Raw genomic sequence first — 10467 nt, forward strand, 5'->3', positions numbered from 1 at the left:
GCGGAGGAAACGCCGCAGCAACACGACGACGACGCGCCGGTCAGACACGGGGTGCGTGAAGGCGCCGGTACCGCCCGGCGGGACGGGGGGGAGAGGGGTGGGCAGCGGCCGCAATAGCGGCGCGGCGGCGTCAGGCGCTCGCTGGGGCAGCCCGACGGGACGGGGGCCTCGTGGGGGCGGGGTACCGGCGGCGGTGAGCGGAGGCCCCGCCTCTCCGGGGAGGGGCGGGGCCGGGAGCGGTGTCGGCTGCTCGTAACGTCACGGGAGGCGCCATCTTGAGGTGGTGGCGGCCGGGGGGTCGGTTTTTTTCTCGCTTCTGTTTTATTCGGGCGGTCGCCATCGCTCGGTGCTTCCCCCCCGGTGTCAAAACCCGACTTTAAAAGCTGCCTGCAGGCATGAGCTCTGTCTCCTCAGTGGGTGTGAGGAGGGGTGGAGGGTGGGGAGGTAGCGGCCGCTGGGGGAGTGTGGCTGAGGGAGTGATGGCTGAAGGGACAGGACCATGGCTGAGGGGGCGATGGCTGAGGGGACAGGACGATGGCTGAGGGGGCAATGGCTGAGGGGACAGGACAATGGCTGAGAGGGCGATGACTGAGGGGATGATGGCTGAGGGGACAGGATGATGGCTGAGGGACGATGGCTGGCAGGACTGTGCAGCTGGGGGAGAGCGTGGCTGTGTGTGGGAGTATGGCTTGTGGGGAGGATGGCTTGGGGGTGTGTGGCTGAGGGGGGTATGACCCATCTCTGAGGGAGGGAGGGCATGTAGCCTTCTACCGGCCATCCCCACAGCCACACAGTCAGGGTTGTGCAGCCAGGAGGGGTAACTTCTCAAAAAGCCCTTTTCTGGGCACACCTGAGGGCCTGCTGGCCCTGTGCCCCGCGTAGGCAGCCATCAGCAGCTGCTGGCAGGAACCCGGGAGCTCCACACCGCTGCTGGGTGCACCTCCTTTCTCCGAGGAGTAATGTGACTTCGTATGAACTCGTGCCAGTCGGGCTGTGAGTCAGTATCGTCCCCAGCACCACGTGCTTTTTGGAATATGCACCGTCATACATTCAGAGCTGCGCCTCGGAATAGTCGTGAGCCTTAGTCATCGTCACGGTAGTGTCAGCGCATTAGTCAGAGCCTATTTTTGACTTCTTCAACAAGAGAACTTGTGAAAAAGTGAGGCACAGCCGCATTACCGTGGCTGTATTTCTATTAGAAGGGTAGGACTTCGAAAGTACTGAGAACAAGATTCCTGAAAGCTTTCTGCATGATTCAGTGATACTTTCCTGCCCACTCATCTGAAATTTCAGGGGCCACATTTCTTTCCTCAGCTGTGATACGCAAGTATAAAATATAAAGGTGCATAAGTTTGATTTACATGGGTGAAAAATATTTTTTAGCATATTTTGCAAGGAATTTTATATATTAAAAATTGAATTTTATTTGAAGAACACACTGATGTTTCTTCAAAAATGATAGCAGAGTTCATATTTCTTGAACATTTTGTACATCAGAAGCGTTTATTTTAAATCAGCTGTGGTCTACGATGGCACAATATTATCAGATGTGCCGTGTTTTTGTTTGTATACGAAGCTGCATTCGCAGATCCCTTGCGGGCAGTCCAGCCAGGCTCGGCTCTCGGCTGGAGTTGCCATTTTGTGCCCGTTTTGCAGGGTTTGAGGCAGTCTGCAGGTGGCACCGTTGTCTCACGTTCACGGCCGTCGTTGCCCGTCCTGAACTGACTGCTGGAAATGAACTCTGTCAGATTTTTAAGGCAAAATGGAGCGCCTTTCCCTCAGTCTTAAATTTACTAATTACATTGAAACTTATAATTTCACTTAATCAGACCGAATAAAAATGGCACTAATTTGTTTAATTGCTTCAAAAAAGGAAGGATGACTCAATTTGCAGAGAAACTCAATAAACACTAATGTTGTCTGGCTGAAATAGAAAGTTGTAATGAGTTCTGTGTAATTCAAGACAATGAGTTTTCTCTTTTATTAACTCCGCAGTATCGCATGTGGTGCAATAATCACAGCAGCTGCACATGCAAATAAATGGATACCTTCTCCAGTTCTTCAGATCCTGTAACACTGTGTTTGTTCCCTTAGCACTGGATCGGATGCCACACACCTTCATCTACGTTTGCTCCATTTTTTGTCAGGTCATGGCGGGACAACGCATCCGAGATGTGCTGTACCTCTTAGAGATGAAGGACTGGAAAGGACCGTCTGCCGAGGCTAAACCCCCCGAGTTCAAGCAGTTGTGTAGGACACAGAGGCCAGAAGCATCTACAGAACTTCTGCTCTAGGTGACACCGAAGCCATGGGACATTTCCCAATGGAAAAACCTAAATCCCGCAGTAAATAATAAAATCCACAGTAATAAGATCCACAAAGAGACAAGAAAATATTGGAGCACTGCCAGTTATCCTGATTCCCGCAGGAACAAACTCTTCATTCAGGACAAGTTGGAAGCACTAGAGAGGAGACCTGTTTTTCCAGACTCCAGATCTGGCAACCTATTTATCACCGAGTCCCGAGCGGTCCGTGTCCCTGTGCCTCAGGTACGTGCCCACCGTTGGCAGCACCCGCAGAGTCCAGTGGCCGTACGGTGGGCGGATCGGTGGGGCTTTGTGGGAAGTGGTGCTTCCCCCTCCTCACCTCCTCACACATCAGAGGGGACGACTCTCAGCTTCCCCCTTACTTTTGTAACAAAGTGTTGTCATAATATTTAATATCCAGCCTTAACTTTTGTAACAGATGTTTTGAAGGACAATTTATAATGTCCAAAGTGTTTGCTTTTAGAAAACCTGGGTAACTCTCAGAAGCTTTTTCCTAGTGCACAGAAGCAGCTTGCTAAGGCTGCTAGCTTTGTTTTGTATCTGACTGGATTCTCTGTATTTCTCCAGCTGCCCTCTAGTTTACTTTGTGGTTTGCTGAAGTATTTTTTTCCTCTTTTTATAATGGTTGCTCTCCTCTGGTGCTCTGTGTAGGAGTCAAGCAGACAGAGAAACTGATTAAACAGAGAAATGCTGAAAATAATTCTGTACAAAACATTTCAAGATGTACGCGAGGACTCTCTCCCCCTCAGTTCTTCTGATTTTACTGCTAGGTAACGCTGGTGACGAAGGAAGTCGGTGAGGAGCACGCTCTTTAAAGCGTTAATATTCTGTGCTTTTACAGCTTTCTGCTCAGCAGCTGAGCAGACTTTGTGTCCGCCGTGCCCTTGCATGAGAAACGATACTGTGTTAAACAAGTATGGAAAAGCTTGAGCGTTTTTAATAACAAATTTTACTGTACACGCAGTCTGATGCCACTTAAATGGAACATACCCTTGCTGTTTAAAGACTTTGATTCATTATTGTTAAGTTTTCTTTGGCTTTTGTTATTCAGCTCAGGCACTCAAGTTTTCTCATAAAAGCATCTCAGACACTTTTTCATGTGTGGCTATTGCAGCACACTTGGAAAGAAGTTGATGTTAACTGATATACATTTATTTTTCTAATCATAGTTTTTATTTTCTTGTGCCTGTTGTTACACGGTGTGATTCCTCTTTCTTATATTAGCGGGACGTGACACACGGAGGAGAAAGAGGGAGAGAGATTAGGCAGCCAAACCTGATGCATTTCGCTTTTCCCTACTTCCTTCATGCACAGCACCCACCCAGCACCTAAATCCAGTAGTTGCCCAAATGCAGAGAGATGATTTCGGTGGCTAAGGAGCTGGTTAACGGACCTTGCCCTGGGGTCTTGGCCTCTCCTTCCAAAAAACGGCCTCAGCCAGGGCAGGGTTGTGCCAGAGGATGGCTGGCTCCTCCTGGAGCAGCCAAAATATCTGATCCTTAGACTTTTCCCTGTATTTTCCCTATGTTTGGCCCTGCCGTAGATTTTTATATGGGAGTTGTGCGGCTCCTTGAGTGACAGCTGAGGGCTCACTGGTTCTGGTAGGGAACTCTACAAAGACAGGTCTAGTGCTGCCTAAGGCCTTGGTCCGCGAGTCCTTGGGAGATGCTCTTCCAGCAGTGTGGGTTTCTGGGGGTGCTGGCAGCACTCTGCAGCGGTACGTGAATGCGCAGCACCTCCATGTCTGGGAGGGGTGGGAGATCAGACAAGAACTTGTGGAGCTGGGGCATCACCTCCTCCTCCATGCTGGGGCTCACTGTGATGGAGCAGCTCCTCCATGCTGGGGTTCACCATGGTGGAGCAGCTCCTCAGTGCTGGGGTTCACCGTGGTGGAATACCTCCTCTGTGCGGGGGCTCACTGTGGTGGAGCAGCTCCTCCATGGTGGAGCAGCTTCTCCATGCTGGGGTTCAGCGTGGTGGGGCAGCTCCTCCGTGCTGGGCTCACAGTAGTGGAGCAGCTCCTGCCCGTTTGTTCTTAGAGGGCAGTGCAGCGGAGGCCGATGGAGTGGGCTGGTTCTGGGACCACCTTTCCTACCCACCCGTCCCCCCCTGCCAGCAGCTGAGAGGAAATGAGCATCTTGCCGTGTAGGATTAGTGCTCCTGTAACCCCATAAATTTGCCTCAGAGAAGTGCTTTTGCTCAGTGGTGGGTCACAGCAGGACTTTCTGTGCCCATCCCGGGTGGCACTAGATACTACACCAGAATCCTGGATTTTGTCAACACATTTGCTTCACTTTGGCACCGTGTGGCCTCGCGGCCACGTCCCCTTGTCTGAATAAATGTCCGCCTGGGAGGAATGTGGCTGTCGGGCAGTCCCAATTGTTTCCTAGTGCCAGCCAGATTTTGGATCAGATGCTTCCTCCCATGAGCTCCAAAGTTCAATGTCCTTTCACTGCGAGCATTTACGCTCTGAATGAAAAATGCCAGTACGCTGCTTTGCATCTCGTTATCTGGGAACAGCGTGCGCCCAGACAGCGTGTAAGCGATTCTTTCTGCAGGACTGGGGACCAGATTTGGATCTGTCTGCGTCTCCCGTCAGTGGGACTGCATCCAGTGTAGTGCTCTAGCTTTGTGCCCCTTCACGATCGACGTATCCCAAAATCCATCATTTTTACAACTGCCTTATGCAAGCGGCTCGTGTTTTTTCTGGACTGTGGTTGCAAACAGTCAGAACTCAGTGCTGGGTAACGAGACGACACGTTATTCTGGGATATTCATCCTAGCACAAGACTAAGTATCCAGACATACTCTGCCTTGAAGCATATAATTAACAAGATAGCCTAGAATATGCAAATATACATTTTTAATTAGTTCTGAATGCATACAACCACCTGCATGGGTGTTGAAGTAGGGGAGAGGACAGAGCACCATGGCTACACCCCAGACAGTCAGGGATTGTGTCAGAGACACCTACACCAGCGCGTACATTGAATATGTGCTCAGCAATCAGCTCATTTCAAATTACAAAACGTGTCCGGTTTGTGCTGCCAGTCTTGTTCCAGTTCTTCCAACAGAAAAAAGAACAAATCAAAATAGAACCTCGGGGGGTCATGAGACACATTAGCAAGCTTGATAAAATTAAGCCCTGCAGGTAACGAGCGACACCAATTAAACATGTCAAAAAAGTGGATGGAATGAGAAGTAAAAGAAATCAATAAACTAAGCGCTGGATTATGCCCTTCAGACAGGATTTACAAAGCCGGACTAACTCTCAGCAGCAGGATCTTGAGCGGGACCTCACGTCATCTGCTAGAACTGGGCTCTGCAGGGCGGGTGACAGAGTCGTGTCTGTGCAGCCAGGACTGGTGGTGAGGGTGGCAGGAACACACCAGCGACCGTTCCCACTTTTTTATTTGGTAAGGGCTTTTCGCCTGGCAGAGCAGTGTGTAATATTGTTGGCAAACCAGAGTTTTACCTGAAACGTGCAGCTTCCTGCACTATTTTAAAGTGTTGCCCCATCAGCTCTTTTCCTCTCCTAAATGGTATCAAATACCAATTTTTTTTTCTAAGGACAAGGGAGTTAAAGTGAGAGATATCTCAATAAAGAATTGCACAGTCCTTGCCCCAATCCCAGCACCTCTGGTACATTTAAAAGTGGAGACACCTGAAGGTGGGGTGCAGGGTTCGAGGGCAGATCGAGAGGCACCCCAAGAGAGGAAGACTCAGAGAGATGCTCCTGGGACTGACAGCAACAGCATGATGGAGGAGAGGCGAGTGCCTGCCTTTTCCCATCTGGGGTGTTGGCTAGGACATCCAGGGACATTGGCTAGGACATCCATGGACATTGGCTAGCGGCTGGCCTCCCAGGGGGATGCCAGAGGAGCCCCTGGTCCTGCCCCCTGCCCGCTCTGGCCACAAGCAGCTTACCTTTTGGGGTGTTTTCTAGTGAATTCTGCTTCCTCCGGGGTTGACCTCCGAAGGGGTTAACGGTGCCTTTGAGAGTGACCAGGAGCAGAACCGTCCTTTGCTCCCAGGTGTGAGTCCTACTCACAGCAGTGTCCTGTGGTACTTCTGGGTGTACGAGCTGGTACCCACATGTGATGCCAGGATGCTCCTGCCCGTGGATCACTGACGCTAAGTTGGTATTGTCTGAATTTCCCATTTTAACAGTGTCTTTAAGAAAATGTTGCCTTTGCTTTTCCTGTCTTGCTTTTTTTTTGGTACCTATTTCAAATCTGCCTCGATATGACTTAAAGAAAATTCTCCAGATTGCAAGGGAATGTCCTCTCCTGCGCACACCTGGGCAAGCTCTGCTTCTGATTACACCCTTGCTGGACACGTATGATAGGATAGGGGTGTTTTGTGGCTTCGTTCATGTTTATAAACTACTCTGAGGTCTTCAGATGAAAAAGGATTTATGAGTGCAAAATAGTAAGTTGCCAAACTGTTTCTAACCTCATAAACAGATAATTTTAAATTCCAGGAGACACCGAGGAGAGCAAAATCGCACAAGTGGTCTGGGAACAGTTTCTATCACCCTCAAAATGCAGAATTCCCTCCATTGCTGTAAACCCAGCCAGCGTTTTATCAGAAATTGAGAAAAGCCTTTCTGAATTTATTTCCTAAGTTTTAAAAATGGAAAACTCATTTGGTTTTAGCTGGCCTGCTCCTCCTTTTGTTTCTCTCTTGGTGCTGTATTCACATGGCGTTAGAACAAAGCTTCCTGTAAATACTAACTGAAATACAGGAATCAATTCAGCTCCGTTTGACTTTGTTCTTTAACGTCACAGAAACGACAGCAGATGTGTTTGTTGTGGGGCCGTTCACCGAAATTCAGAAAATTATGGAAGTTGAGCTGGGATCCCACATCCTCACTCCTTCCTCCCACGTCCCAGCTTGCAGATCAGTGGGTGGGCAGAGCCAGCCCCTGGCAGCCACGCACCGTCCTTAGAACGATGAACGCCCTGGGGAAGTTTATGAGTTATTCATGGGCCATTTTGCAGAGCGAGCTGATCAATAATTAACTGGTGGCAGCAGTGGGCGCGTGGGCTGGACCAGTACGTGGCTTGGTGCTTGCTTGAGCTGCTCACCCGGCCACCCTGCGCTTCCCTGTCCTGGGGAGCACTGGACTTCAGCTCCCCAGTTCCTTCGAGGATACATGTCCCCTCCCTGGGCTGACGCTTTATGGCTTTTTCTTCCTACAAAGGCAGAAGCTGCCCCCAGCCCTGAGTAGAGCAAATCTCCAGGCAGAGCGTTTCCCTGTAGAGCGTTTCGGAGGCTCCTTCCAGCACACCCAGGAGAACTTTTGCAAGCGATGTGAGTCCAAGGTGCCTACGGGGAGGGACCTGCCCATGGGTGCTCCTCCCTGGGGCCAAAAGCAGAAGATGGGGAGCATCTTCACCACAAGCCATGGTGCTCCTCGGGTGGGCAACTGGCAGCAGAGCTCCCTTCCAGAAACACTGCAACGGCAGTTGTGCTATTTAATATTTTAACAGAAGGCGACAGAATTACAGCTTAATCTGATTAAGGAATCCTGATAAGAGCCACTGTAATATTTCCTGTTCAATACTTGTGCTGCAGTTGGTGTTGGGCGCTCGGCACGGAGCAATGAGTTGGCAAGACAAACCCGGCCACCCGTGGCAAGGGACACTTGCGCGCATGCGGACACTGCGGCCGAGGCAGGGGGAAAATGCAAAATAAACAGCGTGGACAACCATCTGCCACTTCCGAAGCAGCAGCCAACGCTAACACCCCATTAGGACACGGACCAAAAGCACAAATCTGGTGGTTTGGCCACCGGCGATTTTCATTTTTCGACAGAAAAGACTTCTGGCATTTGTTAAACAAGAAAGAAAAAAAAAAAAGAAGAGGGCCAAGGGCTTTGAGGACTTGTTTAAATAATAGAAAGGCTGCTGCTGCCCGTTTTGTTTATGTCATCAGAAAAGGTTACAGCTTTGAACTTACTCATGTGCAACCACAGCGCTGGCTTCAACACGCAGCAGAGCTGCGATGTTGCTGCTTTGCTCACCTTCCCCGAGCGGAGCCTCGCCCGAGTGACTGCATCCGAGCAGGCTGGTTCCTCCCTCCCCTGCTTCTGAACCAGGGCTGCTGCCCTCTGAACTAGCTGATTATTTTTTATTTTTAATACAGAAAAAGGAGAGGGTGAGAACCGTAACATTTCCCTTCCCCAAAGCATTTGATGTGCTACAGCCTACTCGGATGTCTATGAAATGCCACTGGAAATCCAATAAAACACAAACCGGGGGTGAGTGTCACCCATCCTGGCTGTAACCGAAGCACATCCTTCTGGTCTGAGACCTCCTCCAGGTAGAGGGACTAATTAATTGATTTTTAAAAACATATTACTATGGTTTTTAACCTTAAACCCTAAGGTGATGCTGTTATAATTCTATAAATCACGAATCTTTTCTTATGATAGACTTAATTTGCTGTTTGCTGTCATAATTCTATAGATCACAAATCTTTTCTTATGATAGACTTAATTTGCTGTTTACTGAGCTATCCTACTTTCTCCCAGTTCTGACCTCCAGCCAGTGAGCAACTCCAGGAAAACTCATTCATGCAGTCCACCTAGTGTTTTACCTTTATTCCTAAATAAACCTAACCTGGATTATATATGTAGAATAAGTGTGTGTGAAATAGCCCAGCGACAGCCAGCCCAGTTTCCACAAGACAGTGATTTATCAGGAGTTATTTAATTAACAGAAAAAGCATCATTTCCACCAGCATGAGCCCCACTTTGCCAGGTCCGGCTGGGGAAGGGTTTTGCCTGTGCCTGCTATGAAGCCAGGCCAGGGTGAGGGGAAGGAGGTTGCCCTGTGCTGTCATTACAGGAGAAGCACGTGGACGTGTAAATGCCTGATCTAGACATGTTGGTATCGTTGAATAATTCCTGTTTAACCACTTCTAACTCGCTGCATTTCCCCATCAAATACTGGATAGGTCATTTCAATACCTTTTCTCGCATCTCCCTGTCTCTTATTTGTGTTGAAACCCAAACTATTCTTCCTTGCCAGAATCTCGAAAAATGAGTAAATGAGGGTATGAGTTGAAATACTGTGTCACACGAGTTTTCTTAATGTTTAAAAAGATGCTATTTCATTGCTGCTCCAGAAACAGACTTGCAGGATGTTTTCTGCGGGACGCAGAGTGGGTTTGGCCGGGGAGCAGAGCCGGTGTGTGGGGGGGCTGCTGGGCTGTACGGGATCTGGTGAGCATTTAGGAACTGCTCAAAAATGAACATCATCTTGCCCAAAAAGTTGCGTGTAAAATAGCTCTGCGGTTAAAGCACTACAGGCCCCCTTTCAGTTGCACCCCCAAGTTGACCTTGGGTTCAGGACGGGCGGGGGCTCTGGCTCTGGCACCAGGCAGGTGCCACCGGTGCCGTCTCCCAGCGCCCATGAGGACGACGGTGCCTTGATCCGCTGCCGGGCACCGCTTTGGAAAAACTGCTCCATCCCAGGGGAATGCCCACTCTGAAGATCACTCCGGTCAGAGGGAACAGACGTTAACCATTGCTGCTTCTTACATATTTTAGAGGAAAGAAAATGCAGTTAAAAAAGCTGGAGGAATGTCACCGAGTGCATTCTACATCTGTTACATCTCAGAATAATTTATTTTAACCTCTGAAGATACAAGGGAAAATATTTGAAGGAGATGGAGACTTGCCAGTATTTTCAGTTCATTATAAGCAAAGAACTGTTGCTTATAGCACTTTTTTGGAGCAGAGAGTAGTCTGGTTTGAAATCCCTCAAGCAATGAAGAATCATGGACTTGCCAACGGAATTGTTCTTCAGTAAAGAATATACTAATTTAAAAAGTTTAATTTTTAAATTGAGTCTAAATTTCTTCCCTTTACATAAACATTCAGCCTGCTTTACCGTGGGCACTGCTGGGGCCCTGCTGACCTGCCTGCACGTCCTGCCTGCTCGCAGCCCACTGGCTCCCACAGTGGGACCGGCTCCCCCCAGGGAGCAGATCTTCGGGCCTGGGTGTGCTCCAAACCAAACGCTGCCATTGAAAGGCAGAGCTGAGGCCAAGGATGAGCGATGGTGCGGTGATGGAACTGCATTTTGGCCACATCGGGGACTGCAGACCGTGGGCCACCCATCCCCAGTGG

At 49.4% G+C, this 10467-nt stretch overlaps 1 long non-coding RNA gene across 1 annotated transcript; it reads left to right on the forward strand.

The window, feature by feature from the left end:
- Nucleotides 1–545: 545 nt before the first annotated feature.
- Nucleotides 546–10173, forward strand: LOC141945521 (uncharacterized). Its single transcript, XR_012629540.1, has 3 exons — nt 546–1342; nt 2148–3122; nt 7538–10173. It is a non-coding gene; the product is annotated as an uncharacterized LOC141945521 (long non-coding RNA).
- The last annotated feature ends 294 nt before the right edge of the window (nt 10174–10467 follow it).

Source organism: Strix uralensis, chromosome 6, assembly GCF_047716275.1.
Source record: "Strix uralensis isolate ZFMK-TIS-50842 chromosome 6, bStrUra1, whole genome shotgun sequence".
Taxonomy (NCBI): domain Eukaryota; kingdom Metazoa; phylum Chordata; class Aves; order Strigiformes; family Strigidae; genus Strix; species Strix uralensis.